This window comes from Aotus nancymaae, unplaced genomic scaffold (genome assembly GCF_030222135.1).
Source record: "Aotus nancymaae isolate 86718 unplaced genomic scaffold, 86718_ANA_hifiasm-v0.15.2.pri h1tg000036l, whole genome shotgun sequence".
NCBI classification, from domain to species: domain Eukaryota; kingdom Metazoa; phylum Chordata; class Mammalia; order Primates; family Aotidae; genus Aotus; species Aotus nancymaae.
In genome coordinates, this window is record NW_026988450.1 from 90,466,136 (window position 1) to 90,480,002 (window position 13,867).

The 13,867-nt window shown below is 58.5% G+C and overlaps 1 protein-coding gene across 3 annotated transcripts in view; it reads right to left on the reverse strand.

Moving 5' to 3' along the window:
- The window catches only part of TSNARE1 (t-SNARE domain containing 1), a 128,461-nt gene that overhangs the window by 114,267 nt on the left and 327 nt on the right, over positions 1 to 13,867 (reverse strand). The window lies entirely within an intron of this gene.

The following is a 13,867-nucleotide window of genomic DNA, read 5'->3' on the forward strand; positions in this document are numbered from 1 at the left end:
AGAGACTGGAGGAAGGGAGGAGATTGGCCAATTGATACAAAACGTCAGCGACACAGGAGGATTAAGTTCAAGAGACCCCGTACGGCATGGGATGTAGAGTTAGTAACTTCCCACGGACGGACGGACGAACCCACACACCCTCTCTGGAGGATAATCTGGCAGTGTACATCACAATTACAAAAGTGTGTACCTTTTGAACGAGCACTTGTTCTGGGCATTCATCCTACACATATATCACACTTAAACACGCAAAACAGCACACAGACCAGGCCGTCCATTCTGCCATAGGAAAGGATGGAAAGTCACCTAAATGTCGACCCACAGACGACTCTGAAATCGATCCGGGCATATCCACACCACGGAATACTCTGTGACTGCCAGAAAGAAGAAGGGAACCCTGGACCGATTCCAAGACATCTCCACAGCACTGACATTAACACTTCGCCAGGGAGGAGGGGCCAAGGTGCAGGAACGTGTCATCGTGACTTGTGAAAGGAAAAGCAAAGAGGAAATGCTTCTGTTTGCTTGGAATGTATAATGAAGCTCTAGAAGGACAGTCATTCTTTGCTTACCCATGGGGATACAATCTAAGAAACGTATCACGAGGCGATTTCCTCACTGCAAGCATCACAGAGTGTATCTACACACACCTAGATACCGGAGCCCACAACACACCCCAGCCATGTGGCAAAGCCTACTGATCCAGGCTACAAACCTGGACAGCAATGCTGTGGGCACCTGTAACACTACGGTAAGATTCGGTGTATCTATAGGTATCTACACATAGAAAAGGTACAGCAGAAATACAGTTGGGAGGGTTTTTAAATGGCACACCTGTGTAGGGCACTTACCATGAATGGCATCCGCAGGACTAGACACTGCCTGGGTACATCAGGGAGTGCGTGAGTGACGAGTGACTGTGAAAGCCTGGACATGGCTGTCACTACCGGAGACTTTACAGCACTGTACACTTGGGCGACACGATTCTTTCTTAAAGTTTTGGTGGCTCATGCCTGTAATTCCAACATCCTGAGAGGTCAAGGCAGGAGGACTGCTTGAAGCCAGGAGTTCAACACCAGCCTTGGCAACAAAGCAGGATCCCACTTCTGCAATCAATCAATTAATAAGCCGCTGTGGTGGCGTGCACCTGTAGTCCGAGCTACTCGGGAGGCCGAGGCAGAAGGAGCACTTGAGCCCAGAAAGTCGAGGCTGCACCACTGCACTGCAGCCTGGGTGACAGAGTGAAACCCTGACTCTTAAAAACAAAAAGGTTTTCCTTTCTTCAGTAACAAATTAACCTTAGCTTACGGTTACATTTTTACTTTATAAACGTTCAGACGTTTTTAAACTTTTTGCCTCTTTTGTAGTAACATTTAGCTTAAAATGCAAACAGTACACAGTTGTCCAAAAGCCTTGTCCTCCTTTATACACTTACTCTATGAGCTTTTTCCTGTTAATTTGTTTTTAACTTTTTAATCTTGTTTGTTAAAAACTAAGACACACACACACACACACACACACAGGTCAGCCTAGGCCTGCCTACACAGGGTCAGGATGATGAGTATCACCATCTTTTTTTTTTTTTTTGATATATGTTTAACAACAAAAAAAAACTTTATTGAATTCTTCAATAAAGGAAGTCTTTGGGGCAATAACCCACAGGGAGCTACCATCTTCTAGGATAACAGTGTCTTCTTCTGGATACTGATGGTGGCGGTGGCCTGCCTGGAGCAGCCGCTGTGGCGATGCCGGCTGCGGGGGGGCAGGTGCGGCAGGGGCTGTGCACTCAACCGAGCCAGCGAGAGCCAGGAACAGCCCATTCCGAGCTGGCGGCGTGGGAGCCCCACACTCCTGGGCACAGCTGCACCCTCCCGGCCATGGCTGCACACCCAGGCATCCCTGCACTCCTGGGGGCCCAGGAGGCCTCCCTGCCCCCGCAGGCTCAGAAGTGCCTATTCCTACTGCCTGGCCTCTCCCGGTTCCCAGTGCCTGCTCCGATTTTGGAGCAAAGTTGAAGCCAGGCCTGAGCTCTGTAGCGACACAGCTGGGCCTGCACTCACAGAGGTGCTGACATGCCAGCCCCTGCCACCTCAGCACCCTCGGGACTTCGGCTGCCAACAAGCATGGGAGGGAGGCTGCAGGGGAGCTGAAGGCGGCTTGGCACAGGACTGCAGGTGCCCCTTGCAAACAGCCTGGGCACCATGGGTGACATGATTGATGGCGGCAGGAGGCAAACAGGCTCCTGCGCAGAAAGGGGAAGGTCCCCAGTGAAGCCCCACCTTCGAGCCAGGGACAGCCTGAAGCCTGGGAGCTGGGCCATCGGTTCCAGGTGAGGTCTGCAGCCTGGAGTAAGAACTTATGGTGCTTATTCCGGGTCCACCAATGGCCGCCCATGGACCATCAGCGTGCACTTCCTCCCTTCTGAGCCCATATAAACTCCAGACCCAGCCAGACTCACACAGATGTCAGGACTACCAGCTATGGGAAGGAGCTGCCCACCGTGGGTCCCCTCCACCGAGAGCCGGTCACTCATCAGGACAGCCTCCTGTGGGAAGGAGCTGCCCACCGTGCGTCCCCTCCACCGAGAGCCAGACACTCATCAGGACAGCCTCCTGTGGGAAGGAGCTGCCCACCATGGGTCCCCTCCACCGAGAGCCGGACACTCATCAGGACAGCCTCCTGTGGGAAGGAGCTGCCCACCGTGCGTCCCCTCCACCGAGAGCCAGACACTCATCAGGACAGCCTCCTGTGGGAAGGAGCTGCCCACCATGGGTCCCCTCCACCGAGAGCCAGACACTCATCAGGACAGCCTCCTGTGGGAAGGAGCTGCCCACCGTGCGTCCCCTCCACCGAGAGCCGGTCACTCATCAGGGTGGCCTCCTGTGGAAGGAACTGCCCACCGTGCGTCCCCTCCACCAAGAGCCGGACACTCATCAGGGTGGCCTCCTGTGGAAGGAACTGCCCACCGTGGGTCCCCTCCACCGAGAGCCGGACACTCATCAGGACAGCCTCCTGTGGAAGGAACTGCCGACCGTGGGTCCCCTCCACCAAGAGCCAGACACTCATCAGGGTGGCCTCCTGTGGAAGGAGCTGCCCACCGTGCGTCCCCTCCACCGAGAGCCGGTCACTCATCAGGGTGGCCTCCTGTGGAAGGAACTGCCCACCGTGCGTCCCCTCCACCGAGAGCCAGACACTCATCAGGGTGGCCTCCTGTGGAAGGAACTGCCCACCGTGCGTCCCCTCCACCGAGAGCCGGACACTCATCAGGGTGGCCTCCTGTGGAAGGAACTGCCCACCGTGGGTCCCCTCCACCGAGAGCCGGACACTCATCAGGACAGCCTCCTGTGGAAGGAACTGCCGACCATGGGTCCCCTCCACCGAGAGCCAGACACTCATCAGGGTGGCCTCCTGTGGAAGGAACTGCCCACCGTGCGTCCCCTCCACCGAGAGCCGGTCACTCATCAGGGTGACCTCCTGTGGGAAGGAGCTGCCCACCGTGCGTCCCCTCCACCGAGAGCCAGACACTCATCAGGGTGGCCTCCTGTGGAAGGAACTGCCCACCGTGGGTCCCCTCCACCGAGAGCCGGTCACTCATCAGGACAGCCTCCTGTGGGAAGGAGCTGCCCACCGTGCGTCCCCTCCACCGAGAGCCAGACACTCATCAGGGTGGCCTCCTGTGGGAAGGAGCTGCCCACCGTGCATCCCCTCCACCGAGAGCTGGACACTCATCAGGACAGCCTCCTGTGGGAAGGAGCTGCCCACCGTGCATCCCCTCCACTGAGAGCCGGACACTCATCAGGACAGCCTCCTGTGGGAAGGAGCTGCTGACTCTGGGTCCCCTCCACCGAGAGCCAGACACTCATTAGGGTGGCCTCCTGTGGAAGGAGCTGCCCACCATGCGTCCCCTCCACCGAGAGCCGGTCACTCATCAGGGTGGCCTCCTGTGGGAAGGAGCTGCCCACCGTGCGTCCCCTCCACCGAGAGCCAGACACTCATCAGGGTGGCCTCCTGTGGAAAGAACTGCCCACCGTGCGTCCCCTCCACCGAGAGTCGGTCACTCATCAGGGTGGCCTCCTGTGGAAGGAACTGCCCACCGTGCGTCCCCTCCACCGAGAGCCGGTCACTCATCAGGACAGCCTCCTGTGGGAAGGAGCTGCCCACCGTGCGTCCCCTCCACCAAGAGCCAGACATTCATCAGGGTGGCCTCCTGTGGAAGGAACTGCCCACCGTGGGTCCCCTCCACCGAGAGCCAGACACTCATCACAGTGGCCTCCTGTGGAAGGAGCTGCCCACCGTGGGTCCCCCCTCCATTGAGAGCCGGATACTCATCAGGACGGCCTGCCTGCAGAAAGGACCTACCCACTGTGGCTCTCCTGAGAGCTGTTCTGTCACTCAGTGAAGCTCCTCTCCGCCTTGTTCACCCACCAGTTGTCTGTGTACCTCATTCTCCCAGGACAAGAACTTGGGGCCCACCAAGTGGCATGACTAAAAGAGCTGTAACACAAACAGGACTGAAACACATCCCCTCCCTGCCACTTGCCACACTGCAGGTGACAAGAAGGAGGGAAGAGCTGCAGCCCTCCAGGAAGCCCAGAGCAAGGAACTCCTCCAGCCAGCCCTGTGACACCTTCTTAGGGGCTCTGTGGTTCCTGGCATCTCCAAGCTTCCAGCACCACCACGTTCCCCTCATCCAGACCAGGTGCTCACAGTGGAAGCTGTGTGCAGTACATCTGGTCCAGACACAGCCTTGCCCAGAGCCAGCACCTGTGCCAGTGCCTGGAGTTGCCCCCTGTTGCAGCAGCCAGCGCGCCCAGCTGTGCACAGCGGGCGGGCCAATGCCCGCTCACCCACACACCTCCCGCTGTCGCACACCTGGCTCGCCCCTGGCAGGTGTGGGATCTGGGGTGGTAGCACAGACTGAGCACAGCCTGCTAAGCTGAGTGCGCGGAACAAGCCCAGTGGGTGTGAGCACTACTCAGGCAGGAGGCACCACTGGCCACAGAGCTTTCCAGCTGTCAAAGCGACACCCCAAGGATCCCACGACAATAGCCCCTGAAGGCCCTGCCTGAGGCTGTTTCACAGTCAACTTTTTTTTTTTTGAGACAGTTTCGCTCTTGTTGCCCAAGCTGGAGGACAATGGTGTGATCTCAGGTCACTGCAACCTCCGCCTCCCAGATTCAAGTGATTCTCCTGCCTCAGCCTCCCGAGTAGCTGGGATTACAGGTGGATGCCACCATGCCCAGCTAATTTTTGTTTTTTTAGTAGAGACAGGGTTTCACCATGTTGGTCAGGCTGGTCTCAAACTCCTGACTTCAGGTGATCCACCCGCCTCGGCCTCCCAAAGTACTGAGATTAGAGGCATGAGCCACTGTGCCCAACCTACTTTTTTTTTAATAAGTAGAGTACACTCTAAAATAATGATAAAACGCATAGTACAGTAAATACATAAACCAGTGACATAAGCGTTTATTATAAAATATTACGTAGCACATATAACCGTTCGGGCTGAAATTCTCTATGACCGGCAGCGCAGCACGTCCGCTCGCACCCGCGTCACTGTGCCCACGTGAGCAATGCGTTGCACTACAGCATCACGGCTGCCAGGATGGCACTAGGCGACGGGAATTTGTCAGCTTCAGTGTAACCTATAGGTCTGCCCTCGTCTATGACATCCGTCACTGACCGAAACATCCTTACGTGCATGTGACTGTGTAAGACACTCATAGGAGGGGCCGCTGTGGCGATGAGGGCTGGGCCAGCCAGGGATGGGGACAGTTGCTACTGGATGCTTCCATCATCAAACTATCTGAACTACTCGAAATACTAAAGCAGAAGGTCATGAGAATAACCTGTGGGACACCCACACTGCGGAACAGGCCTCAGCAACGGGAAGAAACTGCTCCTGCCACCTGCGGCAGCCTTGAGGACCGTCTGGGGAATGATGGCAAATGGATAAAGCCGGTCCCCAACGCCACACGCTGCAGGAATCCACGTGTACAACTCGCTTCAAGTGACAACAATACGGGACAGAGAGCGGACTGGTGCTCCCAGGAGTTCATCAGGGGTTGGAGGTGGAAGCGAGGCACGCGTCGCTGGAAACGGGCACCGGCACAGGGCTCCTCTCAGTGATGGGAGCCTCGCACATGGCGGTCGCATCCGCCAATCTGCTGGCTGTGCTGCTGTCCTGGTTCTGCACAAAGCTACCGCTGGGGAAACCGGGTGAAAAGAGCTCAGAATCTGCATATTATTTCTTACAACTGTATGTGAATTTACAACTGTCACAATAAAAAGTTTAATTTGCCAAAAGGCCCTGAAATGTCAAACGCCACACCTGAGGGTGCTACGTGAAAGAACAGAGGCCACGTTCTCCCCAGTCCGGCTCCGCCGAGCCCCCACCCGTCTACTCCACCACCTTCTGGAGCATCAGGACTAGCGGGAGGCGAAGTGTGACAGTCCACCCTCTCCTAATGCAGACAGGGAACCCCAGGAGGAAAACCAGGGGAAGGCCCAGGCAGCAAAGGTGGCCGTTCCGAAGCACAAGCTGCTGGCTACAGAGCTGGCGTGGCATCGCTCACGCTGCTCACCCGAGGCGTCCAGTTCTCCTCCCTCGGGGAGCATGGGGCACTTCCTGTCCTCTTGTGGTCGGAGCCGCGTGGTTCCTTCTGGCCAATGAAATGTGAGTCCCCAATGGACACACACCTTTGTCGCTTCAGGCTACCAAAACCTGGGGGATTTTCATTCCAAAAGCGAAACCTGGCCTACGTGGTTACATTTTCCGCCCATCCAATCACCTGCCCACGCCGGCTGCCGGACTCCACTCCCTGCTCGGCTGGGAGGCCCTCCTGCCCTGGCTAAGCCTGCAGGCTGCCCGTGGGCCCCACACTTACGCTGCGGCCTCCAGTGGCCTCCATACCTTCTTTCATGGATTAAGGTGTCGAGATAACAGCTTCGGGAGCAGATACACAGAAAGGCGGGAGGCGCTCTGCCTGTCGGACCATCCCGCCAGACTGAAGGAAGCGGGTGTGGGCACGCGCAGCAGCAGGGCGGGGGGCTGGACAGCTCGGACCTCTGACTCCCCATCTGTAAACTGCATGGTGAAACCAGCTCTAGAACTATTCCTAGCTACAGAATCTTTTCTCTAAACACAATCATCCCCAGAAGACACCACGTGAAACAGATCACGTCAGAGCTGCTCTGGGTAAAGGGAGGACGGTGATGGCGGCAGGGAGACTAGAGCCCCTGGGACTCCGAGGAGCAGATCACGTCACCCGGAAGTGCCCCACAGTGTCAGCCCGCTTCCCGTGAGGCAGCGTGGGAAGGACAGGCCACACTTTCTACAGCCAGACCCCACGGGACTGGCTCCTCCCGAAGCTCTGTTCTGTGCTCGCTTCCTGGGCTTGGAAACTGCGTCACCTCTCGGGTTGGACAGAAAACAACTCCCACCTCCCTGCTCCAACCAGGGCCACCAGGGCCACCAGGCCACTGAGCTCTGAGCTGTGGGATGGCCCACAGGGTCACCGCAGCACTCCTCACACCCCAGACGCCAGCACACCAGTCTGCGTCCCTGCGTGCCCAGCCAAGGCTCCCCTGCTGGCAGCATCCCAGGCTGCGCCTGCGCCCTGGGGACAGGGGGTACATGAAGGGTGCAGGGCCCTGGAAACCAAGTCTCCATGAGGAGAGACATGGGCAGGTGACCCGGCCTCCCTTCCGGAAGACTGGGTGATGCTGTCACCCTGGAGGCTGCTCTGGGAATTCAGGACCTGTCCGCCCGCAGGAGCATCTGCTGTTCCTGTCCCTCACCTCTTCCTGCTCCTGGAGGGGTGGGGTGCCCGTGCATCAGAGGCCGAGCAGCCTGAAGGTGAGGCTCAGCTGCTCCTCTCACGATCTTGTGCCCACTGTGTGCACTGACCTGTGCTGGGGCCACACAGGCAAAAAGGACAAGGTCCCGGCCCTGGAGGAGGACACTAATGACCGTGACACGACACGACGGGAGCCTCGCGGAGCCACTCCCCAAAGCCTGCAGCCCTCGCTCGGCCTCGCCTCCCCAGGAGCCACCGGGCCCTCAGGATGAGCGGATGGGCTGACTCCTGATGGTGGCCCTGAGCAGAGACTTACACAGCCCAGGAGGTCACCGGCAGGGGCCACTCCAGGCAGAAGGGCGGCCCCAGCAAAGACACCCAGGGCCAGGCTGGGGGCAGCCTGAGAAGTCAGAGCAGCAGGTTTCCCAGGGGCTGGAAAGCAAATGCCAAGTGAGAGTGAGGCTGGAGCTGCCAGCAAGACTTTTAGCCAGGGGGTGGCCGGCCAGATCCATCCTCAGCATGATGCAGAATCACAGGGGCCCAGGCTGGAGGCTGTGGACCAGCGAAGACGCCCGGGTACCAGGAAGCAGCAGAAGCAGCCGTCCTCCCCAGTCACAATTCCCGCCTCCTGCACCCACTCCCAGCACACCACGCTCTTCAGCATCTCCCCACAAGTAAGCAGCAGGAGGAAGGAGGTGAGACTCCCAGCACTGAACCCAGCTCCTCATTGGCGCCGAGGGCAGCTGGCCCAGGAAGAAGGCTGCTGTTTCTTTCTAATGTTGGAGAGACTGACCCTGGGCTTCCATTTTTAAAACATGCCCCTTCCAAATACTTGGCCAGAATGGATCATGGGTCTGGATGGAGGGCGGCCAAGGTGGCCCGCTCTGTCCAGGGCTCTCTGACCAGAGCCTGGATGCCCCATGCCCTCAGAACACTGCCCTCATCTTCCCCAGACCACACACTCAGCTCCTTCACTACCACCCGCCAATGCCCAGCTTCCCTCCACACAGGTTCCATCTGCACCGCTGAGATGACAGCCAGGGTCAGGCTCAGGACACACACACACACACACACACACACAGACACACACACACATATACACACACATACACACACACACACAGCCTCAAAGCCCTAGAAACCCTTGATTCACCAAGACCCCATCCACAGGCAACCACAGCCGCCAGAGGGTTCATGCGACCCCAACCTCATAGCCTCAAGCCCTATGGGAACAAGAGTCATGAGCTCTGCGCATCTCCCCTCTCCACCAGAAATACCAACCTCCATACATGGCTTCCTTCAAGCCTGAGAACCTTTGCTACACTCTGCTCCAGAACGCCATCTCAGGGTGGAAGGAAGGACAGGATTAGGTCTTTATGAGTGCAGTAACTGCTGTGATTAATAACATCCTCTAACTCACAGGGAATGTTTGTGAAGCCGCTTCCAGCCTGGTCCTCCTGGAGAGCAGCAGAGCGGGACCGCCAGGCGGGCAGGCAGCAGAACGGTGAGCAGCACCTCTGATTTCTGCCTCAGAACACCAGGGCTCCCAAAGCGCACTCCAGCCCTCCCAAAGCGCACCCCGGCCCCCTCAAAGCGCACCCCCAGCCCTCCCAAAGCACACCCCAGCCCCCTCAAAGCGCACCCCCAGCCCTCCCAAAGCGCACCCCCAGCCCTCCCAAAGCGCACCCCCAGCCCTCCCAAAGCGCACCCCAGCCCTCCCAAAGCACACCCCCAGCCCTCCCAAAGCACACCCCAGCCCCCACAAAGCGCACCCCCAGCCCTCCCAAAGCGCACCCCCAGCCCCCGCAAAGCACACCCCAGCCCCCACAAAGCGCACCCCCAGCCCTCCCAAAGCGCACCTCCAGCCCTCCCAAAGCGCACCCCAGCCCTCCCAAAGTGCACCCCCAGCCCTCCTAAAGAGCACCCCAGCCCCCACAAAGCGCACCCCCAGCCCTCCCAAAGCGCACCCCCAGCCCTCCCAAAGAGCACCCCAGCCCCCACAAAGCGCACCCCCAGCCCTCCCAAAGCGCACCCCCAGCCCTCCCAAAGCGCACCCCCAGCCCTCCCAAAGCGCACCCCAGCCCCCCCCAAAGCGCACCCCCAGCCCTCCCAAAGCGCACCCCCAGCCCTCCCAAAGCGCACCCCAGCCCCCACAAAGCGCACCCCCAGCCCTCCCAAAGCGCACCCCAGCCCCCTCAAAGCGCACCCCCAGCCCTCCCAAAGCGCACCCCAGCCCCCACAAAGCACACCCCCAGCCCTCCCAAAGCGCACCCCAGCCCCCTCAAAGCGCACCCCAGCCCCCTCAAAGCGCACCCCAGCCCCCCCAAAGCGCACCCCAGCCCCCTCAAAGCGCACCCCAGCTGAGTGGGTTCCGCTGTCCGCCTCCTCACTGCCCACTGCTGTGGCCTCGCTCTGTAAGACGCACAGCAGTGTCCTGAGCAAGGTCAGGAAAGCCTGAACCTGCCACAGCATCAGTGCCAGGCACAGCCTTAGCACATCCTCCCAGAATACCATGCATCTCAGACAACAGTTGTGACAGCTGGGGCTGGGGCTGGGACCTCCCAATAACCCTGTCCAGGCCAGCACCCCCAGCAGACTGTCCTTCTTGCCTGCAGTGGCCCCCAAGTGTGTTCAAGTCCTAACAGGGCCTACCCAAGGACCGGAAAGGAAGGGCCCTGTACAGCACAGTCTGGATCTGAAGCCCACACGGAGTCACCTTCACCCCCATCCTGGACTCAGCAAGCCTCAGGGTGACGAGAGAATCTCATAGTGGATAAGGCCAGGCAGGACAGACACAGCTGGCTTCGGAGGACGCCCTGCCCGTGAGAAATCTTCAGAAACCTACTCAAGGCACCTGGCTTGTCATTGTCGGTAGGGCCCTTCTTCTTTGCCAAGGGACTTGGACCACAAAAACTCTTCCTATGAAAGCTTCTAGATGGCTCCACAGTATAGCACTAACAGGAAGCATGGTGGAGTAAGAACAGCACGAGGTCAAGGCCAGCTCTGTCACTACCCCTCACTTCCCCAGCAAATCTCCAGGCGCTCACTGGACCCCAGACCCTGGGCCACAGCTGGACAGGCATTCAGACGCACAGATCCCCATGGGTGGGGCGGCAGACAGGGAGGTGTGGAAAGGCGCTGGGGACCGTGGGTGCAGGCGGAATGATGGATGATCTTCCCCAGCTGCCTCAGTGCACCCAAGAGGGACAGGATGAGGAGGCCCCAAGGACAGCGAGCAGGGCCACACATAAGCATCCACACTGAGCAAGCGGCTGTCGCCTCTGGAGAGCCAGCACCGGCCACGCGCTCTCCGTCTCCCTGCTCGCTCTTTCTTGCCCTTAGTCTTTGGGCCACCACTCCTCCATGCACAGACGCAGCAAATGTTTAGACAGGGCCAAGCCTCTCAGCAGAAAGCAGAGGAATCAGAGGAGGGATGCCCACGAGTCCGTTACTAGTGACGGTGCGCAAAACACAGTGACTGACAGCCAGACTGCGCCACAAGCTCAAAATCTACCTGCAGCAAATAACACTATCCAGACAAACCCAGTAGCCACAGAAACGCCCGTGTGCATTAAAAAGAAAGCCTGGAGCCAGACGCCATGACTCATGCTGGGAATCCCAGCACTTTGGGAGGCTGAAGCCGGAGAATGGCTTAAGGCCAGGAGTTCAAGACCAGCCTGGGAAACTGGGCAACATAGTAAGACACTCATCTCCAAAAAAAAAAAAGGGCTGGGCACGGTGGCTAACACCTGTAATCCCAGCACTTTGGGAGGCCGACGGGGGTGGATCACCTTAAGGTCAGGAGTTCAAGACCAGTCTGGCCAATGTGGAAAAACTCCATCTCTACTTAAAATATAAAAAGTTAGCTGGGCGGGGTGGCGCATGCCTGTAATCCCAGCTCCCTGGGAGGCTGAGGCAGGAGAATCGCTTGAACCCAGGAGGTGGAGGTTGCAGTGAGCCAAGACTGCACCATTACACTCTAGCCTGGGCAACAAGAGTGAAATTTCGTCTCAAAAAAAAAAAAAAAAAAAGGGGAGGAGGAGGAAGCCTAGCCCCTAGCCAACCGTCCATATGGCCCAAACACCATTCAGAAGGACCAAATGCCCAACAACCTCAGAAGAAACGTGTGTCTGTGCTGAATGAATGGAGACCTAGAACCCAACAGCTGAGGAACTCACAGCAAGTTCACCATTCTGTGCCTCAGTCTCTTCATCTGGGAAACGGGGATAACAGGCCCTCCTCCCAGGGTGACTGTGAGAGTAAACTGAGTCATGAACACAGGTCGCTGGTCACCTGGCACCCGAGTGCTGTGACTAGTATCATTAGTGTCATCACCTGTAAACACCACGACCCCTTTGCCAATGGCTTGCTACAGTCACGGTGGAGGCGTGTGTCTCTTCTCCCCAGCTGGACGGTGACTCCCTGACCCCGTCTCAAGCTCCAGCATCGTGAACTTCCCCAGCTGCACTTCTCACCATGTTTTCCTCAAAGGCTTACAGGTCTAGTTGATGTATTCATCAAAACCTGCTGGGTGCCCATTCTCCTCTAGGTGCTGGGGGCTCAGGACACAAGGGTGTCACCGCAGAGGTCCATGCCACAGGTGCTCACGGGCACACAGGAGAGAAAAACGCGGGACTGCCCGGTATTCCAAGCAGAAGGCTCCGTATCGACAGGCACACTGGTGAGAAAACCCACATGGCGTGCAGAAAACAGGACCGAACCGTCAGGGACGTGAAGCAGGGGCTGAAGATGCGGCTGGAGCCAAACCTGGGACCTCGCTCTGCAGGCCACGAGGAGCTGTGGAAGGGACTTAGGGACACCTGGCTGCCCACGAGCCCATGAGCCCCTAGACCGAGGGCCTAAGTCTAGGCTCTTGACCCAGCACCTGCAGAGGGCCAGACTCAGGAGGAGTGTCCAGGGAAGGTTCCCGGATAGAGTCAGAGCAGCCACAGGCTGCCAGATGCTCATGGGGCCAGGCCAGCAGAGGAGGAGAGAAACAGGTGACCCAGCCAAAACTCGAACTCCTTCAGGAAGTCTTCTTGGATTTGCTGGCCTCCCATAGACACCTGCATTCACGACCTGCGCTGCTGCGTCCAAACGATGCATCAGGTGGAACCGTGTGAAAGCGGTTCAGTCAGCTGAAGCACTCCAGTTCCAACAAAGGTCAGCTTTCTTTCCCCTGAGTACATGTCCGCATGGAGGGTATCCTAAGCAACAGTCCCCATCCCTGCCTCACAGACACTAAAGATAACAGAACAAGCAGATGAGTGACAATCACAACAGGAAACGCTGTAGGAAGGCGAGGGGTCAGAAAGGTGAGCTGAGACACGCCGGAAGCGAAGCTGCCACCAAGCCAGGAGGAGCCGGGAGCTAAAAGAAGAGCAGGCCAGTGTGCAGGGGAGGAGAGAAAGGGCGCCAGGTGTGGCTGCAAAGGCGCCTGGCGGGATGAGGGGCAGAGACGCACGGGCAAGGCCCATCTTGAGCAGCAACACGGCTCACAGAACTTCCTGTGACAGGCAGTCTCCCCACCTGCGCTGACCAACACAGCCGCCGCCAGCCACGTGTGGCTACTGAGTGTCTGACACGTGAACACTGGCACGGAGGGCCGGAATCCTTCATGTTAAGGTCAATGTGGTAAACAGCCACATCTGCCTCAGGGCTACCCCACTGGACACCACAGATGGGGCTTCCAGAGCCGGAGAAGTGCGCCCTGAGGCGACAAACACGAAGCCCCTGGAGAGTTTCTGCGGGGACAGCAGGACCAGCATCACCTGAAAGGCCCTGGCGGGGGATGTCCCCGTCCCCGGTACCCAGGAAGCACCATCTCACAACTCGGAGAAAGGACAGAAAGGCGTGGAGGGGAAGCACCCAGGGGCGGGGTCTCCAGCTCAGGCTCGAAGGCGGGCTCCGCTCGTTGACTGGCAGGGCACCATCCCTTGCACCCAACAAGTAGGCGCTGGGGCGTCCCCGGGACGGTGCTGACCTCCAGGCGCAAGCACCGGGCGTCCGGGCCAGAGCCCACCGATCTGGGGTCTGGACAGCGCGCAAGGACCCGCCGAGGGGCGCAC